The sequence below is a fragment of the Eleutherodactylus coqui genome, chromosome 6 (assembly GCF_035609145.1).
Source record: "Eleutherodactylus coqui strain aEleCoq1 chromosome 6, aEleCoq1.hap1, whole genome shotgun sequence".
Classification (NCBI taxonomy): domain Eukaryota; kingdom Metazoa; phylum Chordata; class Amphibia; order Anura; family Eleutherodactylidae; genus Eleutherodactylus; species Eleutherodactylus coqui.
This window is the reverse complement of record NC_089842.1, coordinates 185,094,886-185,118,328: the sequence shown is the minus strand read 5'-3', so window position 1 is coordinate 185,118,328 and position 23,443 is coordinate 185,094,886.

Sequence of the window (23,443 nt, the reverse complement as noted above, 5' to 3'; positions counted from 1 at the left end):
TGCCATTTGGTCTTAATGGTGCACCAGCCACATTTTAGAGAGCCATGGACATACTCTTAAAAGATTGTATGGAATACAGTGCTGCTTATTTAGATGATGTTGTAATTTTTAGCAACTAATGGGAAGACCATTTGTATCACCTCAAAAAGGTGATCACTGCAATTGGGAAGGCAGGTTTCACCATAAATCCATGGAAATGCGCTTTGGGTTTTCAAGAAACAAAGTACCTTGGATTTATTGTGGGTAACGGTAAAGTAAAACCAGAGACCTCAAAGGTGCAAGCAGTTCAAGCGGCTAGTAGTCCCACCACCAAAAATGAAGTCCGATCCTTTTTAGGTTTGGTAGGGTACTATCGAAGGTTTATTCCCGATTTTTCCGCCATAGTTGCTCCCTTGAGCAACTTAACAAAAAAAAGCAAGAGAGAGGAAGTGATCTGGACAAAAGAATGTGAGCTAGCTTTTGTCCAACTAAAGGGAATTTTGTGTAAAGAGCCAGTTTTGCAAAGCCCAAACTTTGATAGGCCATTCATTGTACAGACAAATGCCGTAGAGGTTGGACTGGGTGCAGTCCTTAGTCAAGAGATTAACAGGGAGGAGCACTCTATTTTGTACTTAAGCAGGAAACTATTTCCCCATGAACAAAAATATTCCACTATCGAGAAAGAAGAATTAGCGATTAAGAGGGCTTTGGAGGCCTTACGTTACTCATTTTTTTCACAATAAATAATATCTAGTAATAATACTTTAAATCACAAAATGCTCAACAATATGGACATATTTAGTATCCCCAAAACAGCATATATAGTAAACTTCTAACAATCCATGTGTTAAATTAAAATAAATACCATGGGAGAATGTTTTCAGCATTTAAAAGCATTTTAAAAACATGACTAAACTGCAATACCACACAGAACCTGTGGGGAGGTGTGGCACTGTTTTGTAAGAGAGCAGCCATGTGAAGCCTCTTAAAATGCCATTGTAAATTTACCATGGAATGTCAGAGTAAAGACGGCTTTACACGAGATAACTATCATCTGAATAGTCCCTCAATACAGTGAATGTAAGCAACAGTTGTTCCATGTAAACATGGGCACCAACTAGATGACAAGTGAGAATTTGTCCACTTTTTACTAGTTGCTTCACTTAAACTTACCTAAGAATAGTTACTGGTTGATTAATTACCATTTAGTGTAAATAGGTCATCATTATCTTTCAACGACTAGTCAACAACTTTAAAGGCAGGTGTGCACTTGTTTGGCATGCATCTCCCATTGAACGTTGACTTGCTCCTGTCTTTTTTGAACTTTTTGTCCTTCCAAATAATGATCATTGGTTCCTGAAAGCATATGAATACATGCGAGTCATCCCCGACTGAACAGTCCCTGCTGGTCTTCGAAGAAAAACTCACTGCATCAGTTTCTATTTTTTGGGGGGGTCTTTAAGAATACACCCACTGCTGCTGTCTCTCGCTGGTTTGGCCTTCAGGAGAACCTCCGGGCTGCAGCCTCCTACAGCAGTGAATGTTCACTCAAAAATTGTTTGCACATATTTATATACATTTAGTGGACTCAGCAACTGATGACCATGCACTGGGAAGGGAGTTGAAATCTCAAATACATACGCGCAAAAAGAATTTCACACCTAACTAGTGAATGAACAATATTTTAGCCTATGTAAGTGATCCCAAAAATTCATTCAGCAATTGTGAAATTGAACAAGTGAACATCAATTACTATATAAAAGCACAAACAATAGTCATTCCTATGCTTTATCAACTATTTAAGGGACTATTCAGATGATAGTTGTCCAGTTTAGAGCCACCCTAAGAAAGTACAACACTGTCAGCCAAGATCAATGCCTCTCACAGCTACGTAGACCTAAAAATAAAAAATTGATGAATGTCAAAATTGAAAGAGGTGATACTGAAAAATACTTTGGGTCTCCAAGGCCACAACTGGCTTGATCCAAAAAGGTTTAGAAAACACAAAAATTAAACATCAGCACAGACACATTTTGGAGGACTTCTTTTTTAACAAAGTTTTTTTTGCTTATACTAGAGAGTTATCCTATTCTGTTGGCTTGATGTTGTTTGGCGCACATCACTGTTTGCATTTATATAGGAAAACGTGAACCTTTATATAACAAAACTAAAGTATCTTTCTTTACTGGAATATACAGTGTTCTATGTTCGAGAAATGAATCGTTCATTCAGCAGAGAGAAACTAATTAGCTTTGCTTTAAGCCTTGCCTGCATTTTGTAAAATTTGTTTTGTACTACCAAGATTTTGGCAATAATGCCTACTGTTGAAGAGCTGCTGTACATAACTTCAATTAACAAAACTAAGATTAAAAATTTGCACTGCAGATGTTAAAAGGATGGGCGGATGGGCACTTCAACTTTTGCTGTATGCTATAAAGACACATAGCTTTATTCATACAGCACTTTCAAAAATAATAATTACTTCCCTCTTTGTATGATTTCAATGGAACATTCGTCTCTGGACAGATTTTAAGGCAATGTGTCAGCTCCATTAAATAAATGCATATCTGGGACAAAGTAATAAAATGGGTTTACTTTGTCCATAAATATGTACCTCAAAACAACTGTGCTAATGACTAAACCCATTTGCTGAATCTGAATGGATAATCCCATTCTCATATTTTCTCATTGACAAAAAGATATACCGTCTTTCCCAAAAAAATAAGACCTATCCCAATAATAAGCCCTACCCTGATTTTCAGAGGAGGCTTGAAATATAAGTCCTCCCCTGAAAATAAGCACTAGCTACACTACTTGAAAAAAAAACTCCCCTAGCCTCTAGCATCTGGGTCCTCGTGCTGATCGCCGACAAGGCGGGAGATTGCCGTGTCAGCCTGACCGAGGATTCTCTTCTTTCTGATAATGGGGTTTTTTGAATTACAAGTGCTGTGCTGTGAGTGCTGTGATTGCTGTGATTGGATCGAGTGCCAGCCAATCAGAGCTGGAACTCGATCAGTCACAGCCATTCAATGAATGACATCACTGAATGTCTGTGATTGGTTGGATTGGCTGAGGCTCAATCCAATCACTGCATGGACGTTGGGTAATTCACCAACACTGTTGACCCCAAACTTCTCCTCAGTATGCTTCGCTCCATCGGCCTAAAGAATACTGCTCTCTCCTGGTTTTTCTCATACGTATCTGACCGCTCATTCAGCGTCTCCTTTGCTGGCTCCACCTCTTCCCCTTGCTGTTGGGGTCCCCCAGGGCTCGGTCCTTGGCCCCCTCCTTTTCTCCCTCTACACAGCCCCTATTGGACAGACCATCAGGAATTTTGGCATCCAATACCACCTCTACGCTGACGACAGACAGCTATATACCTCTTCTCGTGACATCTCTGCACCTTTCCTCAAAAAAAAACTTTCTGTCCGCTGTCTCTAACACTATGTCCTAAAACTAAACCTGTCTAAAACTAAACCTCTCTAAAAATGACCTACTGGTATTTCCACCCTCAATTAACCGACTTCATCCTGACATCTCAATCTCAGTGTATGGAACCACCATAAATCCCAGACAGAACGCCCGCTGCCTTGGTGTCATATTTGACTCCAATCTCTCCTTTACCCCTACAGCCAATCTCTTGCCCGAACATGTCAGCTGCACTTCAAGAATATCGCAAGAATCCGCTCTTTTCTCACCGCACACACGCTAAAAATGCTTATTGTTGCCCTCATCCACTCTCGGCTTAAAGGGGTTGTCCCGTGGCAGCAAGTGGGTCTATACACTTCTGTATGGCCATAATAATGCACTTTGTAATGTACATTGTGCATTAATTATGAGCCATACAGAAGTTATAAAAAGTTTTTCACTTACCTGCTCCGTTGCTAGCGTCCTCGTTCCCATGGAGCCGACTAATTTTCGCCGTCTAATGGCCAAATTAGCCGCGCTTGCGCAGTCCGGGTCTTCTGCTCTTCTCAATGGGGCTCCGTGTAGCTCCGCCCCGTCACGTGCCGATTCCAGCCAATCAGGAGGCTGGAATCGGCAATGGACCGCACAGAAGAGCTGCGGTCCACGGAGGAAGAAGATCCCGGCGGCCATCTTCACCGGTAAGTATAGAAGTCACCGGAGCGCGGGGATTCAGGTAAGCGCTGTGCTGTTTTTTTTGTAAGTCCCTGCATCGGGGTTGTCTCGCGCCGAACGGGGGGGGGGGGGGGGGTTGAAAAAAAAAAAAACCGTTTCGGCGTGGGACAACCCCTTTAATTATTGCAACTTGTTGCTGATCGGCCTCCACTGCACCAGACTCTACCCTCTCCAATCTGTTAAATGCAGAATTCAATTTAAACTCTCTACCTTCATCCACAAAGCCCTCCACAGCGCAGCGCCCCCTATACTGCCTCCCTCATCTCAATCCATCATCCAGCCCGGGCTCTCTGCTCTGCTAACTAAACTAGACTGCACACCCCTCTAATTTGAACTTCTCATTCCTGCCTCTAAGACTTCTCCAGAGCAGCACCAGTCCTCTGGAATGCACTACCAAAGGATACCCAGACAATCCAGGACTCACAGAACTTCAGGCGTGCTCTAAAAACACACCTCTTCAGGGAGGCATACCGCATTCCCTAAACAAACCCCTCTGTACACCGCCTGATAACATGCTCCCTGACCTACTGACTGCAATCCTTGCCAGCCACCGTCAACTGCCCTTGCAGCTGATTCTGCTGTCACACGGCTAAATGTCTGATCATTGTCTATGTGTACAGCATCCCTCCCATTCCACCTCGCCATACCGTGCACATCTCCAGCCCCTTTACCTTCTGTATAACCCCATTACTTGTAGTATGTAAGCTCGTTGGAGCAGGACCCTCACCCCTACTGTTTCCATCAACTGATTACTATGTAACCGTGGTTCTGTAATTTTTGTGCATTTGTCTTTCTGTAATCCCCCTGTCTATGTAAGCGTTGCGGAATATGTTGGCGCTATACAAATACAGATTATTATTATTAAAACCCTGTTACCAGAAAGAAGTGAATCCTCGGTCAGGCTGACACGGCAACCTGCCGCAACATTGGAGACCAGAGCGAGGACCCGGACGCCGTGGACCAGGTAAGTATAAAACACTCCCCCACCCTGGCCCCTGAAAATAAGACACTGTGCCTCTTTTGAGACAAAATGTAATATAAGACAGAGTCTTATTTTTGGCGAACCATGGTAGAAAATCTAAGGATAGGGAAATGTCCCACCAAACCCTAGAAATTTGCCAATGTATAGATGTCTTCAAGAGACTTTGTCACCATCTTTTTTTCTCCCATCTCTGAAGGCATCACAGTGTAATGTCTGTCCCACTGACTGCATTGATATGTCTGCTGTGTGTATCTGTGCAGTAATTTAAAAAAAAAAATTACTTTTTTTTTTAATTTTCAAATATGCATACAAAGGCATAGCAATATGAAGAATTTTTTAGACATAGTACAATAAGGTAGTTGTAGACCTTATATCTTCTGGATAAAGAACATGTAATAAAATAATAGCAAACAAATACTATTGTGTTTCGCCGCTTTCTCTGCTGTTCTTGAGAGAAAAAAAAACATTTCACGAATTGCAAATAATGGCCTGGCCAGGGCCAAACCACATTTCAAAAAGGAAGGGGTGGGAGCAGGATAGGATATGAGGGAGGGGCGGTGTAGGCGGGGGGGTGGGGGGGAGGGAATTTGCCCCCGAGGGGCAAAGATACCTCAAGGTTATATGTATTAAAATAAATTTAGGGTAGTAGGCTCAACCCCGCTGTAGGGAAGGCATAATTTATCCATGGTGTCCATATACTAGCAAACCTTTTACTTTTATCTTCAGTTATCGAGGTTAGTTTTTCATTTATCAGATACCAGTTCAATTGGCGTTTTACTTCAGAAATGTCCAGAGAAGCTTTATACCAGGATTGGGCAATAGTTTGTTTGGTTGCTAAAAAAAAAAAGAAATTAATTTTCTGGAGTTTTTGGATATATTTTCGATCTTTTCGTTCAGCAAAGCCTCCCATGGATTTTTGCGCAAATTGTGATATGTTACTGAATATATTAGGGAGTATGTCCTAATCCAAAGTAGTTTGACCCTAGGACAGGACCACCATATGTGGAACATATCTCCAGGGGAAGAACAAGCCCGGAAACAATCTTTAGAGTAGCCCAGGACCATGGTGCGAGTGTGGACCAAGTACCAATGTAGTAGAATTTTATATTATGTTTCCAACATTAATATATTATGGGCACTGCAATTAGTTGACCTCAAAATCTCGGACCACTCCTCCTCCTCCAGAACCCCCCAAGTCTTGCTCCCACTTCGCTATATATGATAATTATGTGCGGTATATGGTATAGATTAGGTTTGAGTATATTTGTGAAATGAGACCTCTTGCCTGCGGATGTTTAAGACAGAAGGACTCGAAGGGGAAAGGGTGTATGGGGATTTTCTATTCTTCAGTAGGGAGGACAACCAGTTCTTTAATTGTAAGTAACGAAATATTTCTGAGAACTGTAATTCCTTATTTCTCGTCCGTATCATTGGGGGCCACAGCCAGACCATGGTGATATAGCCACTGCCACTAGGAGGCGACACTAAGCACAAGGGTTAGATCCTCCCACCTGCTATATCCCCCCTGCAGGCACTCAGCTAATCAGTCTTCAGCTTAGTGTCTGCAGGAGGCAGACATTACTACGTGCGGGAATCCGGGGATTTGGGGCTTTTCCCTGACTTTCCCGTCCTCCCGGGGGAGACGCAAGCAGGGGGTGTCTCCACCACTCTGCGGCGTCTTGCCCATGGAAGAAAAAGTAGCCCGACCCTGCCTTGTGCATTTGGCGTCCCTGGAGTGGCGCCCCTCGGATGACTGGCGCCAGGGGGAAACTCTGCTGGAAGATGGACGTGGTGGGCAGAGCACCAAAGAAAACCCCCTCCTGTCGGAAGTGTGGGACCCGTGAGAACCCCCCGGAGACCGACCCTTACCGGGTGAAAACCAGGAGCCTCTTACCTGAACGGATATGGCAGATGGAGTCCGCAGGACCAGGAGGGCCGCGGTCTGCAGCATGCACATCCCGGTTCATTGTCTTCCCTAAACGCAGTCTTGCGTGGGCCAGGCACACCTCATGGCATGGCAGAGTCCCTGAGCGCAGCGGTGATCGGATTCGGCGCCCTGGGGGGCGGGGCACCACGGCAGTGAGCGGATACGGTGCCCCGGGGGGCAAGTCGCCAAGCTCGGCCACCAGGCAGCCTAAGGGGAGCACTTCCGGTTTCACGGCGTGGCTTCCGGGGCAAGCCACGCCCCCTCCAACCGCGGGCAATTGAAAAGGAGCGGCCGGATAAGGATATGGCGGCTCCTGCTATGCAAACAGTAGCTCGGCAAGCTCAGTCTCGGCCAAAGACGCAGCCTTGCCTAGCACTGCGCCGCAACATCGGCCTCAGTGCTAGCCCCAGTACCGGTCTCAGTACCAGCTCCGGCCACAGCACCAACCACCGGCCGCAGCACCAGCCACCAGCCGCAGTGCCGGCCACCGGCCGCAGCGCTGGCCACTGGCCACAGCACCAACTACCAGCCGCAGCACTAACCAGAAGCCGCTGCATCGACCGAAGCGCCAGCTTGAGTGCCAGACGTAGTTCCGGTTCCAGTACGGGCGTTACGACAACCAGCAACGTCAATCTCAGTGTCAGCCGGCAAGTGGTACAAGTGCCTGCCCGAGAGAACACCAGCATCTGCTACTGCTGGTATCCACGTCGCCGTCTGGAAGACCATCGGGCGCTTCAGGACCCAGAGGCTCCAGCTGGACGAAGGAATCCGCGTAACAGCTGCAGGATCGGGTAAACCCTGCCAAAGCAGCACTCCCCCTGCAGGTACTCGCCCACGGCAGTACGGGTAGCCCCCATCCCCTTTGGGCGGAGGTCTCCTTGCAGTACGCCATGTCTGACCCTAGAGGGTTCCAGACCGGCTAAGGGGAGGGTTAAATATTATGCATGCACTTTATGCAATACCAAGTTCGCTTGCGGTCAGGGGGACCCCCGCTGCGCAAAATGTACCCTGGCACGCCCGGCTTCAGGGATCCCGGTGCCCCCCGTCGCCCCTGTGGATCAAGGGGCCGAACCGGAATGGGCTACGTCTCTTGCGGCGGCAGTCTCAGGCCTAGCCAGTTCATCGGCAGCAATTCTACGCTGGTTCTGAGGTATGCTCTCCGGAACACGCGCGGGAGAGATCACGCAAAAGGCGGAGACCCCGCAGTAGCGAGGACACCTCCCGCAGGTCCCGTCATGCCAGGAAGTCTTCCAGGCCCTCCAGGTCCCATCGGTCCAGGGACTCTTATCATGGCTCCCGGGGCTCTAGAGAGTCCATCCGGACATATCACCGATCCAGGCACTCCTCACGGTCCTGGTACTCTGCGAGACCGGTCCGATCCCACCCGGACTTCCCCGGGCCTCATGCTCCTTGACCTCTCAGAGTACGGCCCAAACACAACAGCCACAGTCATCGGCAGGGGATATTAGTGGCTCAGAGGAGGGCGAGCGTTCAGGGGTCTCGTCCCTATCGGACTTGGATGCTGAGCAGGTGTCGCGACTGGCCACCCTGACGGACAGCTTGGTGATAGCTGTCAAAGAGACGCTACAGGTGTCGGAGGAGCAGGTGGAGGCAACCCCGGCTACAGTATCTTTCAAACGCCCAAAACGGCCTTGACAGGTGTTTCCGGACCACCAAGACTTTGCAGATGTCATCGAAAAAGAATGGCAAAACCCGGACAAGCAGTTTAGACACCCGGGAAAAACCTGGGAGGTCACATATCCCTTCCCAGGTAACCTCATGAAGAAATGGTTGGCACCCCCAGTGGTGGATCCACCAGTGTCGCGTATATCCAGGGGCACGGCGCTACCGTCAGCCGAGGTCGCAACATTAACAAACCCACAGGAAAGAAAGCTTGACACGCTAGCGAAGTCAGCTTTTCAGTCGGCGGGCACGGCTCTACAACCCATTTTTGCTGCTGCCTGGTTAAGCAAGGCCTCTGTGGCATGGGCGAAGCAACTGCGGAAGGACATCCTGGCAGGTGCCCCACCCAGCGAGCTGGTGGAGGCCACGGATAACATCATACAGGCAGGCAGATTCGTGTGTGTGAGAGAATTGGACGCAGCAAAGTTTGTGGCCCGGGCTTCCCCCGCATCAGTCGCAACATGGCAAACCCTCTGGTTGAAGGGGTGGTCGGCGGACGCAGCATCAAAGATGGTCCTCACAAGACTGCCCTTTGAGGGCAACAGGCTCTTCGGGACCAGGTTGGACAACCTAATCAAGGATGCCACAGGTGGGAAAAGTACTTCCCTCCCGCAGATACCTACAAGGAGAGAGAAAGCCCCATCGAAGAAAAGGCCCTTTTTTCAGTCCTTCCGACGATTCACGTCCCGACCCTTTACAGGTCAGTGGCCCCAATCTAGCGGGGCCCCAATGGACCAGGGGAAGGGCCACGCCTTTAAATCGAGACCAACCTGGTGGTCCCGGGCGGGAACAACCAGGGGCTTCGGCACGAAGAGCACAGCATGAGTTCCCGCCCCCACCCAGTGTCACCAGGGTGGGGAGCAGGCTCTCTCTATTCCGGGAGACAAGGTGGAGCCGCGTAACCGATGCCTGGGTGCGGGAAATCGTGGCCGTCGGGTACTCTATCGAGTTCACAACTCTACCTCAGGATTCTTTCCTCAGTGCCGGCCACTCCGGAAGGAGCGGCCAAATTACAACTGGCAGTGGAGAACTTGCTGGCACAAGGGGTAGTGAAACCGGTGCCGACTGGACAAAAGAAACTAGGTTTCTATTCAAATTTTTTTTAGTGCCCAAGAAAGATGGCAGGGTCAGGCAAGTACTAGACCTAAGACGGCTAAACTGGCACGTCAGAACAAGACATTTTCGGATGGAGTCCCTCAGGTCCGTGATAGCATCCATGGAGCCGGGGGAATTCCTGTCCTCAGTGGACATCAGGGATGCATATCTCCACATTCCAGTCCGGGAAGCGCATCAGAAGTTTCTACGCTTCGAGGCGCAGGGAAAGCATGTCCAGTTTACGGCCCTGCCGTTTGGCCTCTCGACGTCACCAAGAGTGTTCACAAAGGTCCTGGCAGCGGTGATGGCACTCCTCCACGCAAGGTGCATAGTGGCCATCCCATATTTAGATGACATTTTGATAAAGGTGCCATTGCGAGACAGCAACCTCGAGAGCCTGCGCATCACAATACAGACGTTGGAGGAGTTTGGCTGGATGATAAATCACAGCAAATCCTGCCTAGTGGAGATGGTGTTCGATACCAGAAAGCACCAGATTCGGCTACCCCAAACAAAAGGGGAAATACTCCTGTGCAGTATCAGGTCCCTGATGCATGGGAGACCAGTGACCATCAGACAGTGCATGAGGGTATTAGGCCAGATGGTATCATCCTTCAAGGGCATACCATTTGCACAATTCCGCTCGAGGGCCTTCCAACACCTGATTCTGTCACATTGGTACAGGTTCCTGCTAACCCTGGACCATCGAATTCCGGTGACCCCTCGGGTCCCGGACACCCTAAACTGGTGGCTGAACCCCGGGAGGGTTCAGGAGGGTCGAGCCCTGGGCCCAAACCATTGGGTGATAATGACCACGGACGCCAGCCGCTCTGGCTGGGGCGGGACTCTGGGGAGTCAGTCAGCTCAGGGGCGATGGTCTCGGAGTGAGGCAAAACTCCCAATCAATGTCCTGGAACTACAGGCCATACGCCTAGAGCTCCAGCATTTCAAAGCGAGCCTCAAAGGAAAAGACGTTATAAATAGAAGAGTCCTGCAGCACCGCTTTCAATACCCAAACATGGGGAAGAATTCTCTGCACAGCCGATCAGTAAAGGTGAACCAACCTTTGTATATTGCAAATTTGAAAAGTGAAGGAGATCCACAGCAGACAAGGAGATGATGTAAAAAGATGTTCTTTTATTCCAAATCCATAAAAGCAAATGGTACAAGCAGCTTTGGTGACCCTGACGTCAGGGTCACCAAAGCTGCTTGTACCATTTGCTTTTATGGATTTGGAATAAAAGAACATCTTTTTACATCATCTCCTTGTCTGCTGTGGATCTCCTTCACTTTTCAAAGTAAAAGACGTTCGAGTGCAAACAGACAACGCCACAGCGGTAGCATATGTCAATCACCAAGGGGGCACACGGAGCACAGGGGCAATGACTGAGGCAGCCAGTATACTCAGTTGGGCAGAGAGCCACCTATGGTCCATCTCGGCACTATACATTCCAGGTGTGGACAACTGGGTGTCAGACTTCCTCAGTCAGGAGACGGTGGATCCCGGTGAATGGGGGTTACATCCGGACGTCTTCCAGGCGATCTATCAGAAATAGGGCACCCCGGACGTAGACTTGATGGCATCCAGGATGAACTACAAAGTTCGTCCGTTCGTAGCCCGATCTCGGGACCCGCAGGCGGCAGCAGCAGACGCACTAACCGTCCTGTGGGGAGGCTTCAGGCTCCCTTACATTTTTCCCCCGTTCCCCCTCATCCCGAGGGTGTTAGGGAAAGTCAGAAGGGAAGGACGGCCAGTAATACTGATAGCTCCGCACTGGCCGAGAAGAAGCTGGTATGCAAACATCGTGAAACTTCTGTCCGACGTACCATGGCGGCTGCCGGAGCGGGAAGATCTTCTGTCCCAAGGACCTCTCTTCCACCCGGATTCCAGGTCGCTACATTTGAGGACGTGGCCATTGAGACCGAAATATTAAGAAGGCAAGGGTTCTCGGAGGGCGTAGTTCGAACGATGCTACAAGCCAGGAAACTGGCTTCATCTAGAATTTACTACCGAGTCTGGAGGCGGTTTTTTGGCTGGTGTGAGGAGCGGCACATTCAGCCCATGCAGCCCATGCAATTTTCCCTAGCAAATGTCTTGGCATTTTTACAGTCAGGCTTCGAGGCAGGGCTGAAACTGGTCTCGCTAAGAGGCCAGGTATCGGCTCTTGCGGTTCTCTTTCAGAGGCCAATTGCAAGTAGGCTGGCAGTGCGGACGTTCCTCCAGGAAGTCGCCCTTGCATCACCACCATTCAGGCCGCCCACTCAGACGTGGGACCTCAATCTGTTGTTGGAGGCTATGCTAGCTCACCCATTCGAACCACTAAGGGAAGTCCCCCTGCGACTTCTATCTTGGAAGGTGGTGTTCTTAGTCACAATCACTGCAATTCGAAGAGTTTCCGAATTGGCTGCCCTATCAGTAGAACCGCCCTACATGACGTTTCATCAGGATAAAGTGGTGCTAAGGCCGGTCCCAGATTTTCTCCCAAAGGTGGTCTCGTCCTTTCATATTATTGAGGACATCATTTTACCATCCTTTTGTCCAACACCGGTACATGCGAGGGAGAGAACACTGCACCGCTTGGACCTGGTAAGGGCATTAAAGATATACGTAAAGAGAACCAGAGAGTTTCGGCGAACGGAGACACTTTTCGTGATTCCGGAGGGGCCCCACAAAGGAACGGCGGCCTCGAAGGTAACCATTTCAAAATGGATAAGGTCTCTGGTAACGGAGGCATACCGCACCTCAGGGCACTTGCCGGCATTTCAGATTACGGCCCACTCCACGCGGGCGGTGGGGGCCTCTTGGGCAGTTCGCCACGGGGCCTCAGCATTACAGGTATGCAAGGCAGCCACTTGGACTTCCTTACATACATTTTCAAAATTCTATAAAGTCCATACGTCGGCATCATCAGACGCCGCATTCGGCAGGAAGATTTTGCAGGCGGCGGTCCTTTGATCGCTCTGGACCACTCTTGTAAATAGCCCACCCCATTCTCTTTCGGGACTGCTTTTGGACGTCCCATGGTCTGGCTGTGACCCCAATGATACGGACGAGAAACGGATATTTTTGATATAACTTACCGTAAAATCTCTTTCTCGTCACATTCATTGGGGGACACAGCACCCACCCCTTTTCTTTTAAAGAGCGGTTGCTGGAACTTTCTGTTCGTCGGTCACAGATGGCGTAAGATTAGTCCAGAACATTATATGTTTGGTGTGTAAAAAAGAAATAATAATAATAAAATGCATTGTTTTGTGGTCGTACTCCCACTGCTTGCATACATACTGATTAGCTGAGTGCCTGCAGTGGGGATATAGCCGGTGGGAGGAGCTAACACTTGTGCTTAGTGTCGCCTCCTAGTGACAGTGGCTATATCCCCATGGTCTGGCTATGTCCCCCAATGAACGTGACGAGAAAGAGATTTTACGGTAAGTTATACTAAAAATATCTGTTTTTCTGTAGGATGGGAAACGTAGTCACACCTTCCCGTGAGTGATGTACCTTGGTAATGCCGCCATTTGTCCATCTTTGGAACGCTAGAGGGGTGTTGCGGCCTGGTGGAAATAACGGGTTATGTGAGAGTGGTAAGAGGGGTAAAATTACATTTCTTTTAGCTTTAGTACATGCATAGAGAACTACAGGAAGTAGTCCTGAATATTCATGAGCTGCAGACAAGCTACAGCCACTGATTGACAGCTGTCTGCTTAATACTGTGCATATACAGAGCTGCAAATCATTGCATAGAGGGTTGAGTGGGTCTGGTTAGGCTGCAGCTCATGAATATGCAGGCTAATTCTGTGTCTGGTTGCTACTAATTAAATGCAAGTTTCTCCAAAACTACTGCACAAATACACACAGCAGACAGATCATGGTAATCAGTCTGACTATCTTATGGTGCTCTCAGTGAGGACTGCAAAAAGATAGTGACAGATTCCTTTTAAGGTCCCTAGACTGATGTACATTTTGTCTAAGCTCCATTCCTTGATGATTTTGCAAATAATCTATTCTGAGTTTTTGAGGTAAAATATTATTCTTACATAAGTACTGTATATAATATAATCTCCGGCTTATTTCCAAAAATGTAGTCTTACAACATATTTCTGATATATACATATAGTACCTGAATAGTATAGGTACTATGGATGCATCAATTTGCATTTTCGATATACAGTACTGTGCAAACGTTTTAGACAGGTGTGTAAAAAATAAAATGCTGCAAAGTTAAAATGCTTGAAAAATAGAAGTATTAGGGCTCAGTCAGACGAGCGTTTTTTAAACGCATGCTAGGTGCGTTTGTGATTTCCATCTATTTCAATGAAAAAGTCACATGTGCGTTTTTTACATGCGAATAAAGTTTGCACCTGTAAAAAATAGGAGATTGAGTCACAAACGCACCTAAAATTCGCACATATAGTGCGGTCTCATTGAAAGCAATGGGAGCAGATCACTATCCCCTGCTGTGGCTGTGACAGCTGCAGCAGGGGTTTCTTTGGATGTGAAACCCCTGGATACTGTCACATCCAGGGGTTTCACCTTGTGGTCAATGGGGCCAAGGGCAGTTGCGCCGATCCCATTGAAAACATACAGAGAAGATCTTGCTCCAGTGCTACAGCTGTGACAGCTGTGGTAGAGGATTTCTTAATTCCCGCGGGGAGTCCCCTTGTCACTGAACACTGTGACAGTGATGAGGGGACTCCCCGCGAAGATGAAGAAATCCTCTGCCACAGCTGTGATTGCGATCTTCTCTGTATGTTCTCAATGGGGTTGGCACTGCTGTCGTCGACCCCATTGACCACAAGGTGAAACCCCTGCAACATTTACTCACGGATTCCAGGGATCACTGAGAGTCCCAGCAGAGGAGATGGGACGGGAATTTATGATCACATTATTATCATTATTTCTAACAGATGGGGATGATCCAAGAAACCCTTTAAAAGTAACTGCTGTTTGTGTTTACATCATGGTGGTTGCAGGGAACTAGTTCTTCCACCTATTGATTATAAGGAACAAATAATAGTAAACTGACATTCATTATCTTGCAAAAATTCAGTGTACAATTCTATCTACATTGGTGATTGGACATTGGTTCAATATGTGCAAAATGAGTCATCTGAGTGCAAATCTAAGTCTATGTACTCATTTCCCCTTGAGGGTTAAAAGAATAGATCTCATAAAACACCCTAAGACCTTAATATAGGTCTTGACTAGAGATGAGCGAACGTACTCGTCCGAGCTTGATACTCGTTCAAGTATTAGCGTGTTCGAGATGCTCGTTACTCGTGACGAGTACCACGCGATGTTCGAGTTACTTTCACTTTCATCTCTGAGACGTTAGCGCGCTTTTCTGGCCAATAGAAAGACAGGGAAGGCATTACAACTTCCCCCTGCGACGTTCAAGGCCTATACCACCCCCCTGCAGTGAGTGGCTGGCGTGATCAGGTGTCACCCGAGTATAAAAATCGGCCCCTCCCGCGGCTCGCCACAGATTTGTTCTGACATAGAGGAGGGAAAGTGCTGTTGGTGCCGGAGCTGCTATAGGGAGAGTGTTAGGAGTATTTTAGGCTTCAAGAACCCCAGCGGTCCTTCTTAGGGCCACATCTAACCGTGTGCAGTACTGTGGAGGCTGCTTTTTGCAGTGTTGCACTTTTTTTTTTTTTGTATATCGGCCGTGCAGAGCATTGCGCCCTGCAGTAATTATTCATACTCCAGAGCCAGAAGTGGTGGTTAGGCAGGGACAGAAGACATATATTGTGAGACAGGGACAGAAGACATATTTATTGAATATAGGCAGTGGGCCTTAGCAAAAACATTTGGGGAAAAAAATCTATTTGGGCTGCCTGTGACTGTCCTCAGTGTACTGGGTCTGTGCTGGGTGTAGTTGTCCTCCTAATTCATACGCAGCCAGCTAAGTGTTACAGCAGGCTTGCGCAAAATTATTTCCTGGCTCTGTGTTGGCTGTTACATCACCGCTGTATTCCAGTCCACAGTGCAACAGTCTGCAGTTATTTGACATACTCCAGGGCCAGTAGTGGTGACGCAGAGAGAGAAGACATATACAGTGTATATAGGCAGTGGGCCTTTCCAAAAACATTTGGGGAAAAAAATCTATATGGGCTGCCTGTGACTGTCCTCAGTGTACTGGGTCTGTGCTGGGTGTAGTTGTCCTCCTAATTCATACGCAGCCAGCTAAGTGTTACAGCAGGCTTGCACAAAATTATTTCCTGGCGTTCCGTAAGCGAAGTCAGCCTCCAACCACAGGCCAATAAGCGGCACATTTAATTGCAGCGTTCTGTTTCTGCACTACTGGTAATACACCATGCTGAGGGGTAGGCGTAGGCCTATAGGACGTGGGCGAGGACGCGGAGGCCCAAGTCAGGGTGTGGGCACAGGCCGAGCCAGTGCGGTGGCCAGGGGTAGAGGCAGAGCCAGACCGAATAATCCACCAACTGTTTCTCAAAGCGCCCCCTCGCGCCATGCCACCCTGCAGAGGTCAAGGTGCTCAAAGGTCTGGCAGTTTTTCACAGAGACGCCTGACGACCGACGAACAGTGGTGTGCAACCTTTGTCGCGCCAAGATCAGCTGGGGAGCCACCACCACCAGCATGCGCAGGCATATGATGGCCAAGCACCCCACAAGGTGGGACGAAGGCCGTTCACCGCCTCCGGTTTGCACCACTGCCTCTCCCCCTGTGCCCCAACCTGCCACTGAGATCCAACCCCCCTCTGAGGACACAGGCACTACCGTCTCCTGGCCTGCACCCACACCCTCACCTCCACTGTCCTCGGCCCCATCCAGCAATGTCTCTCAGCGCAGCGTCCAGACGTCACTAGCGCCACTGTTTGAGCGCAAGTGCAAGTACGCCGCCACGCACCCGCACGCTCAAGCGTTGAACGTGCACATTGCCAAATTGATCAGCCTGGAGATGCTGCCGTATAGGCTTGTGGAAACGGAGGCTTTCAAAAGCATGATGGCGGCGGCAGCCCCGCGCTACTCGGTTCCCAGTTGCCACTGCTTTTCCCGATGTGCCGTCCCAGCCCTGCACGACCACGTCTCCCGCAACATTGTACGCGCCCTCACCAACACGGTTACTGCCAAGGTCCACTTAACAACAGACACATGGACAAGCACAGGCGGGCAGGGCCACTATATCTCCCTGACGGCACATTGGGTGAATTTAGTGGAGGCTGGGACAGAGTCAGAGCCTGGGACCGCTCACGTCCTACCCACCCCCCGAATTGCGTGCCCCAGCTCGGTGGTGGTATCTGCGGCGGTGTATGCTTCCTCCACTAAACCACCCTCCTCCTCCTACGCAACCTCTGTCTCGCAATCAAGATGTGTCAGCAGCAGCACGTCGCCAGCAGTCGGTGTCGCGCGGCACGGCAGCACAGCGGCGGGCAAGCGTCAGCAGGCCGTGCTGAAACTACTCAGCTTAGGAGAGAAGAGGCACATGGCCCACGAACTGCTGCAGGGTCTGACAGAGCAGACCGACCGCTGGCTTGCGCCGCTGAGCCTCCAACCGGGCATGATAGTGTGTGACAACGGCCGTAATCTGGTGGAGGCTCTGCAGCTCGGCAGCCTCACGCACGTGCCATGCCTGGCCCATGTCTTTAATTTGGTGGTTCAGCGCTTTCTGAAAAGCTACCCACACTTGTCATACCTGCTCGGAAAGGTGCGCCGGGTCAGCGCACATTTCCGCAACTCCAAGACGGACGCTGCCACCCTGCAGACCCTGCAACATCGGTTTAATCTGCCAGTGCACCGATTGCTGTGCGACGTGCCCACACGGTGGAACTCTACGCTCCACATGTTGGCCAGGCTCTATGAGCAGCGTAGAGCTATTGTGGAATACCAACTCCAACATGGGCGGCGTAGTGGGAGTCAGCCTCCTCAATTCTTTACAGAAGAGTGGGCCTGGTTGGCAGACATCTGCCAGGTCCTTGGAAACTTTGAGGAGTCTACCCAGATGCTGAGCGGGGATGCTGCAATCATTAGCGTCACCATTCCTCTGCTATGCCTCTTGAGAAGTTCCCTGCAAAGCATAAAGGCAGACGCTTTGCACTCGGAAACGGAGGCGGGGGAAGACAGTATGTCGCTGGATAGTCAGAGCACCCTCATGTCTATATCTCAGCGCGTTGAGGAGGAGGAGGAGGAGGAGGGGGAGGAGCATGAGGAGGAGGGGGAAGAGACAGCTTGGCCCACTGCTGAGGGTACACATGCTGCTTGCCTGTCAGCCTTTCAGCGTGTATGGCCAGAGGAGGAGGAGGAGGAGGATCCTGAAAGTGATCTTCCTAGTGAGGACAGCCATGTGTTGCGTACAGGTACCCTGGCACACATGGCTGACTTCATGTTAGGATGCCTTTCTCGTGACCCTCGCGTTACACGCATTCTAGCCACTATGGATTACTGGGTGTACACACTGCTCGACCCACGGTATAAGGAGAACCTTTCCACTCTCATTCCCGAAGAGGAAAGGGGTTCCAGAATGATGCTATAGCACAGGGCGCTGGTGGACAAACTGATGGTAAACTTCCCATCCGACAGCGCTAGTGGCCGAAGGCGCAGTTCCGAGGGCCAGGTAGCAGGGGAGGCGCAGAGATCAGGCAGCATGTACAGCGCAGGCAGGGGACCATTATCCAAGGCCTTTGCCAGCTTTCTGGCTCCCCAGCAAGACTGTGTCACCGGTCCCCAGTCAAGGCTGAGTTGGCGGGAGCACTGTAAAAGGATGGTGAGGGAGTACGTAGCCGATCGTACGACCGTCCTCGATGACGCCTCTGCCCCCTACAACTACTGGGTGTCGAAGCTGGACAAGTGGCCTGAACTCGCGCTGTATGTCCTGGAGGTACTTGCTTGTCCTGCGGCTAGCGTCTTGTCAGAGAGAGTGTTTAGTGCGGCTGGGGGAATCATCACGGATAAGCGTACCCACCTGTCAACCGACAGTGCCGACAGGCTTACACTCATCAAGATGAACAAAGCCTGAATTTCCCCAGACTTCTCTTCTTCACCAGCGGACAGCAGCGATACCTAAGCAATACGTAGGCTGCACCCGCGGATGGAAGCATCGTTCTCTATCACCATCAAAAACGGGGACCTTTTTGCTTCATCAATCTGTGTATAATATTCCTCCTCCTCCTCCTGCTCCTCCTCCTGAAACCTCACATAATTACGCCGAACGGGCAATTTTTCTTAGGCCCACAAGGCTCAGTCATATAATTTTTGTAAACAATTTTTATACGTTTCAATGCTCATTAAAGCGTTGAAACTTTCACCTGAACCAATTTTTATTTTAACTGGGCTGCCTCCAGGCCTAGTTACCAATTAAGCCACATTAACCAAAGCGATTAATGGGTTTCACCTGCCCTCTTGGTTGGGCATGGGCAATTTTTCTGAGGTACATTAGTACTGTTGGTACACCAATTTTTGGGGGCCCTCGCCTACAGTGTAATCCAATTAATTTTTAGCCCACCTGCATTACAGCTGACGTTACATCAGCTGTGTTGGGCACTGCAATGGGATATATTTATGTACCGCCGGTGGGTTCCAGGGAGCCACCCGTGCCGTGGGTCCACACGGAGTTGTAACTGCATGTGTCCACTTCTAAAGAACCCCAGTCTGACTGGGGCATGCAGTGTGGGCCGAAGCCCACCTGCATTAAGCACGGCGTTACCTCAGCTGTGATGGGCAATGCAATGATATATATTTATGTACCGCCGGTGGCTTCCTGGCACCCACCCATGCTGTCGGTCCACACGGAGTTGTAACTGCATGTGTCCACTTCTAAAGAACCCCAGTCTGACTGGGGCATGCAGTGTGGGCCGAAGCCCACCTGCATTTAATCGGACGTTACCTCAGCTGTGATGGGCACTGCAATGGGATACATTAATGTACAGCCGGTGGGTTCCAGGGAGCCACCCATGCTGTGGGTGCACACGGAATTCCCATTGCGGAGTTGTGCCTGCCTGTGACTATTTATAAAAAACCGCGGTCTGACTGGGGCATGCAGACACCTTGACAGAATGAATAGTGTGTGGCACATAGGTTCCCCATTGCTATGCCCACGTGTGCAGCTCCAGATGGAGGTGGCACAGGATTGGATTTCTCATTGCTTCTGTACAGCATTGTGGGCTATCGCCCCGCCCCTTTTAAAGAGGGTCGCTGCCTAGCCGTGCCAACCCTCTGCAGTGTGTGCCTGCGGTTCCTCCTCATGGCAGACGCACTTATAAATAGACATGAGGGTGGTGTGGCATGAGGGCAGTTGAAGGCTGCGCAGGGACAGTTTGGTGTGCGCTGTGGACACTGGGTCGTGCGGGGGGGGGGAGGGGGTGGGCAGCATGTAACCCAGGAGAAGTGGCAGCGGAGTGTCATGCAGGCAGTGATTGTGCTTTGTTGGAGGTAGTGTGGTGCTTAGCTAAGGTATGCATTGCTAATGAGGGCTTTTCAGAAGTATGTCGTTCCCATCACTTTCTTGAATTGCCCCGATTTTCACAAATGAAAACCTTAGCGAGCATCGGCGATATACAAAAATGCTCGGGTCGCCCATTGACTTCAATGGGGTTCGTTACTCGAAACGAACCCTCGAGCATCGCGATAATTTCGTCCCGAGTAACGAGCACCCGAGCATTTTGGTGCTCGCTCATCTCTAGTCTTGACTAAAGTGTCCATAATAAAACATTTTTTTTTTCTTTCTGAAAAACTTGCACTTTTTTAAAAATACAATCTATTGATAATTTCCATACAAAGTCTCATTGGCAAAGTTGTGGTTTCTACTGGCATTGACCACTTATACATGGGTTTGAAGGTAAGAGATACACGTGTCCAGAAACAGAAGTCTGATTTAGTAATCTTGATTGGGAAAAAAATTGGTTTTTTTGCCTGTGGTCACTCTTAGAGCCAATCAGATGCAAAGCCAAGTCATATACTATTATTGCCTTTGACGTTCTCAAGCAGAGCCATATATTCTCACCGGTTTTAAACAACTTTTGAAACTCAAGAAGACTTCCCTCAGCTTTCACTCTTTTCTTCATAGCTAATAAAACAGCCATACCACAGCTTGGGGACAGATTTAATAGGAAAAAAAAGGATCATTGCCAGCAAAAGGAAAAAAAGAATCACCAGGTCTTGGCTTTCTCTAGAGGAGGAAAGAAAGAAATGGAGGCTGGGTGGGAGTGTTCTTGAACCTGCAACTTGCCTTAATCAAGAGTTAAGACTCAAGTCTTGCTATTGTAACCTATTCACTTGATCTGCTTTATCAGCATGTCTTAAACTACTGAGACCTTAGCAGCAGGAGACTTGGTCAGCTATAGGGCCACCCACTTGCCCATTATTCCTTCCCTGTCATGGACATGCCACAAGAACAAAGTTTACATTAATCGGTACATTAAGCCCAGAAGGCAGGTAATCAGCACTGTTATTTCACTAATAAAGGATAATACATGCAGTGTGAAATCCAGAAGACCAATCCTTAGCCTCTGGACAATGCGCCATGCCAAACAAATTGCAAATCAATTAGAATCCTTGTTTTCTTTGAAATTCTTGACTATATCTAAGGCAATTACTTGTTCATTAGAGCTAATTTAACAGCATGACGGCCCCTGCAACAACTGGCTGGGTCTGGCAATCACACGGAGGAATGGCAGCTCATTTCTGTCTGTCTGTGAATCCGGCTGTGATTTCAGACCTGGTGCCAGCGTGAACACAGATACAAGTACACATGTACGGAGAAGAACAAAGACTTGAGGAGAAAACATGCATGTAAATTGTTATTTTCTGGCAAAACGATGTAAACAAATTAACAACAAAATAACATTTAAAGACTAAGAAGAAATGGTCATAAAATATAAAAGATATCAACACAATCAAAGTATCCCAAGTGAAAAAAATCATTACTGTCATAAATAGGGCAAAATGGACTTGATATAATATGAAATATTTAGGGCTAGGTAGTGTTGACCTTCATACTAGAAGCATCTTACCTAAATGAATGGCAGTAAATATTTTTCATAGGTTTCAGCGCATGGAAAAAAATCTCCCATAAATTACAAGAGAGCGGGAGATTAAAGTAATTGATTTACTCAGTGATATAATGGAGTTAATGGAACTATTGTAAAGGCTGAATCAATAGGCAACAAGATAATAACACAGGATTTCTTATTCTGCTCACATCTAAGCAGGATAATTACATTATCTTTATTTATTTAAAATCGCAATTACTGTTTCCATAGCATTTTGGCAGAGAAAAGTTCTGACAAGCACAATTCTTTTTAGTTTGTTTTTGGGAAAACATTTCTACAACGGCTCATTTGAGAAAGAGGTTTTTTCATCTATTGTAAGCATTTCATCTATAATTGTGTAAACCCTTAGGGTGGGTTCACACGAGCATGTTTTTGTGCGTACATACGCACGCACAAAAACACGCTTCTATTTGCAACAATGTATTCCCTGTGGTGTGTGCACATGTCCGTACTTTGCAGGTGTGTGCCTGCAAAGATAGGACATGCGTGCACCATAGGGAATGCACGCATTGTTTTAAGCAATGCTCTGCCGGAACCCCTGCATTCTTTTTCAGGGAAGGGCTTTACATATAAACTCTTCCCTTAAAAAGAAAAATTTTAGTGTAAAAAAAAAAAATTACTTACCTGTCCGCCGCTGCCGTGACCCCCGCAGGGATGAAGTACACATCTGCCGCATGTGGCAGATGTTTCCTGTTGCAAGTTCAATCCCCGCATGATTCAGGTAGCCGGCTCAAGGTTGACTCAGCCTACCATCCTTCTGAGGTCGGTAAAATGAGAACCCAGCTTAGTGGGGGGTAATAAATAATAATTACCTGAAAGCGCTGCGGAATAAGTTGGCGCTATACAAATACCAAGATTTATTTATTTATTCATCCCCACTAGTTAAAAGAATTCCCTGCTGCTACATCTGCGACATCTGTGGCAGATGCAGCAGAGGAATTCTTCAATTCTCTACTGCAGCTGTGACACGTCAGCTGCGGTAGTGGATTCTGCTCCCGGCAATTGATTTCAGGGAAGGGGTTTAAATATAAGCCCTTCCCTGAAAATCAAGTAAAAGTAGTTTAAAAAACAAAAAAAATAGATACTCACCTCCCTTCAACTGCCGGGGCTCAGCGTGTCTTCTCTTGCTGTCCCCTGCACTGAGATGCTGATCTATCAGCAGACGGGGTTTTAAAATCCCCTCCTGCTGAAAGAGCTGAATGTGATTGGCTGAGGTGCTCAGCCAATCATAGGCAGCTCTCCCCGAATGAATGATGGACGAGAGCTGCCTGTGATTGGCTGAGCACCTCAGCCAATCACATTCAGCTCTTTCAGCAGGAGGGGACAGCAAGAGAAGACACGCTGAGACCCGGCAGCTGAAGGGAGGTGAGTGTCCATTGACGGGGATGCTGGCAGCAGGATTCTCTACCACACTAAAATGTTTCTTTTTCAGGGAAGAGCTTATATATAAAGCCCTTCCCTGTAAAAGAATGCAGGGGGCTGGCAGAGCATTGTTTTCAATGGAGCCGCCGGCAGTAGCCACGGCTCTATTGACAACAAGCACGCAGCTGTGTTCACACGTGGTTTTGCTCGTACCTAGGTGCGGACGTATGTACTCACCTAAGTACGCACAAAAACACGCTTGTGTG